Below are 4,347 nucleotides of genomic sequence, written 5' to 3' on the forward strand. Positions count from 1 at the left end.
AGATTTCAGTGTGTTCTGAAGTTTTTTATACTCAGTACTGAGGCGGTATGCAAAAAAAAAAAAAAACTTTGCTTCTTAAAAATCAAAAAAGCTTCCATCTGTAACAAAATTCAAACTCCACCCACCACTTAATAAAGCCTACAGCAACATAATGACCATTTAGCAGCATTAAGCACTCTGAGTTAGGTAACAAATTTGCTCAGCCAGCCACTGACATTAAATAACCATACATATATAACTTCAACTAGTCTATAAATCAAAGCTACACAAAATCATTACTCACTTTTTCTGCACGTCTTTTCTTCTCCAAGATTTTTGCTTCCTTTCCAATAACTGTGCACATTATAGGCTTTTCCAGAGTGCCTGTTGGAAGGGCATCATTGAGATGGACAAAGGGAGGGAACAAGAGCCAAGCCTTGAAGGAATAGTCTGCTCAGGTCTCCTTTCTACAAGAAGAGTCTTACAGCTCAAATTCCTCTCCTTTGTATGGATGGATAGAGGTTCTCCTGCAGGCTGGACAACTGCTAGTTAAATCTGTTGTGAGCAAAGTAGTCCTTGTGCTCAATTTCAGTGTTTTTGCACAGTTGATCAATGCACTTCATTTCTCAGTTCCTTGTTTTCCACCCTACAAAGAGTAAATATCAGTTCCTTCCATTTTGGAGAGACTAAATGTTGCAAATGGTAAGACAGTCAAATAACAGAGAATCAGAGCCAAGCAATTCCCTTATATTATAGGTCTTACTAGATCATGACCTGTGTGTTACAATCAACCCAAAGGCCTGTCCACAGGGACCCTCAGCACATATGTCATATGAAATGCTGGATGTTCATGGCATCACCCATGAGAAGGTACAAGGTGAAACCTCCTTGGGGGTGCATCACATTGAGCTCATCTTACAGTTATGTGGTTTTCTGTCTCAAAGCCTTGTGTAATATAATGTAAACCTCTCTTGTTTGAGCATGTCTGGGTCATCCCATCAGACTGGGCAGTGAAGTTTTGCCATGGAAGTGTAGCTACTGGGAGACAAGGTGCGATCTGGAGAATTGTCTTTGCCACTAGGCTTTTATTGTTCTTAAGCTAGACATTTATTCCTAAGCCTTTCCTTGAGCAGATGTCACTGGAGGCTGTATGTCAATATATGAGGTGCAGGATGACAGTGTATTAGAATTTTCTCAGAAAAAAATGTTTAAAAATTTCCAGACAGTTCTGTTGAAACTCCAAAATAAACTTCTACCACTTTTGCTGCTAAGAAATACAAAGAGATAAGATTTAAAGGTTACATCTAAAGAATTAAAGCAATAAAGAAATATAGACAGGATAAAGATACAGGTAGGGACCAAGTCAGTGGGCAAAAGGAAGGATGAAAGAGCTGTAAAAAGCAGATAGAAAATAATCTATCTGTAGCAGGCAGAAAAATAATATGAAGTGTAGAAATATTTAAACTCTTTATGAATATTGATCCATATTATTCATGCTTTCTAAAAGTGTGTTGAGAAAAAGAAAAGCCCTGTCTTTGTGAAACTCACTGTTCAAAGAGGGAAATACACAATGGAAGAAAAGTGCTTGTTATATATACAATTGTCTGTCCTGTACTCTATTATGGAATCTAGTCTCAAATTATTTCTCCCCCTTACATTTATAGTTTGTAACCGTAGTGTCTTTTGGATTAGAAAAACAAGACATTTCATGAAGAAGAATGCAAATGCAAAATCAGGTACCTGTAGAAACAAAGACTCCAGAAAGGCAGAATTTACAATTCCTGTAAACTCTGTAGAGCAGTTCTTGCAAATTACACAAAGTGTAGCTATTCAAGATTGCCAGTTTATCAGGTCAGTTGAAAAGTACATCACTCACCCAAAGCTCCATCCAGCGCCAGCTGGATTCGAGTCTCAGCCAAATCTCTTTAGACAGTAGTGTGAGCAAAACCCCAGCAGATCAGATTTGCAGCACAAACCCAAAATGAGTTTGTCACTCTTTTAAATTCCCATGTACACTGGTGGAAAATTGCTGGAAAATGAAATAAAGAAATGGCAGAAGTAGTTTAGTTTCCTGTCAGCTACGAGGTGCAGACAGCCTTACACGAATATGATACACAAGAAAGCTCTTGTCAGCATGTCCTGGTTTCAGCTGTGATGGAGTTCATTTTTTTCTCAGTAGCGGGTACAGTGCTCTGTTTAGGATTCAGTATGGGATTAATGTTAGTAACACACTGGTGTTTTGGGTTGCCAAGTAGTGCTTACTCTAAGCCAAGGACTTCTCAGCTTCCCATGCTCTGCCAGGGAGGAAGTGCACAAAAAGCTGTGAGGGAGGAGCATGGTCAGGACAGCTGACCCCAGCTGGCCAGAGGGATATTCCACACCATAGAATGTCATGCCCAGTATAGAAACTGGGTGAGTTACCCAGAAGGCAGGGTGATTCTTATTGAGGGATGGGTTTCGTGTCAATCAGGAGGTGGTGAGCAATTACACTGAGCATCACTTGTTTCTTTTGGGCTTTATTTCTCTTTTTTGTTTCATTTTGGTTTTGGTTTTGGTTTTTTTTGTTTGATTGTTGTTTTGTTTTGTTTTTTGTTTGGTTGGTCTTGGTTTATTTGATGGGGTTTTTTGGGGTTTTTTTTTGTTGTTTACTTCAGTTATTAAACTATTCTTATCTCAACCCACGAGCTTTACTGTTTTTTTTCTGATTCTTCTCCCCATCCCATCAGGTTTGGAGAAAAAGTGAATGAGTGGCTGCAAGGTACTTAGTGCCAGTTGGGGTTAAACCACAACATGGTGTAATCTGGAAAGGCATGACAGCATCAAAGACAAGGATAGTAATGGCCTGTGGCTGGAGTTCTGTTCCTGGCTGTCAGTGGTCTCCTCACAGCAGTGAGTTTCTCTGCCGTCTTTCCTACATTTTGCTTTTCAGACAGGTTGAGCTCAAGCTGCTCATCCACATATGAGAACAGTGGGAATCTGCCAGGCACCTGGCATGGCACACACATGCTTGCCGTTGTAATGCTGGAGCTCCAAGTTTTTCATGCCATGCAGTAGCTGGTTTGTCTAATTTTGTTTAAATGGGGGCCAGCATATTGTGGCACTGGCTTTTTCTGGACCATAGGGCATAGTCTAAATTTTGTTTATGGATTTAAAAAAAAAGAAAAAAAAGAAGAAATCAGTGAGGTTTTTTTCTGCTTATTGTAGGATTAGGTGGTCCTGCTCACTTTGAAAGTGTGTTCAAGAACCTCACCTTGAGACACACTTTATATATTTATGTGTACAAGACTGTGCACATGGTGAGTTATTTGGGATAGCTGCTCTTGAAGTGCCATTTCTGGAGTAGTTTCTTTTTTAAAAAGTCCTTGTTACTAGACAGATTTCATTCTGCCATGCCCAAACCTACCTTTCCTCTAGCCTCCTTCCAGAAGCCAGTAACAATCTGAGAGGGTGCACAGGATGTAGAAGCCAATGGATTAGCATTGCAAATACTCAGTTATAGTACTAAGCTGAGCTCCAGCTGCTCTTTAAGATCTCTGCCCAGGTTTTGGGCACTGGAGAGAAAGAGGGGAGCAGAAAGTGTATGAAATGTATTTTCACATCAGAGGATTTCTCCTGAGAAGTACTGAGTATTTTATTATTTAATTCCAGGGGATATATTGGGAGTCAAAGGTGCAAAGTCTCTCAAATGTCTCTAAGTCATAGAAACCCCAGTATGACACAAACTGGAACGGTGTGTGGGGTCACACCTTTCAGACGACAGAGTGACTTACATAAGGAAACCCCTGTGATTACAAACAGGTGTCACATCATTTTTTCTATTAAATGGATCAAATGGGTTGAAATCCCCGAAGATGAAGTTATTGAGGTTTGTGCTCAAGGCTGTGTAGCCCATTTGTCTGCAATCTCAGGGGAGAAGGAGCTTTGCACAGGAAATGAACTCTGGCCATTTGAATTTTCTTTAATAATTGCCTCAAAGTCTATTATATGTGCACCACTTCAAATAATTACAGGTCCCCTTTTTCTTTTTTTTTTTTTCTTTTTTTTTAGCCTGTTACCTAGGACTGTTTTGCTTGTAAAATCAAACTTAGTTATTTAGTCCTTGAACTGTTTCTTCCTGTACCTCTGCTGCATTTAAGGATTTATCACTGGTTAGAATAAAACCTCATGAAGCTGTAATAGTCTTAAAAATATAGTGATACATGAATTGGACAAACAAGGTAAAGAGCACTGAAGTCAGGTTGTTTCTTGCAGTGTGGATTAGTGGATTTTCGGTGTTCACAGGTTTTACAAACTCTTCCTTTGAGCCATTTTCAGGTTCATCTTTCATTTTGTGTAGGGCAAGGATGTTTATTGAAAACAAAGCATTTT

Source organism: Manacus vitellinus, unplaced genomic scaffold, assembly GCF_001715985.3.
Source record: "Manacus vitellinus isolate BGI_N305 unplaced genomic scaffold, ASM171598v3 scaffold_79_pilon, whole genome shotgun sequence".
NCBI classification, from domain to species: Eukaryota; Metazoa; Chordata; class Aves; order Passeriformes; family Pipridae; genus Manacus; species Manacus vitellinus.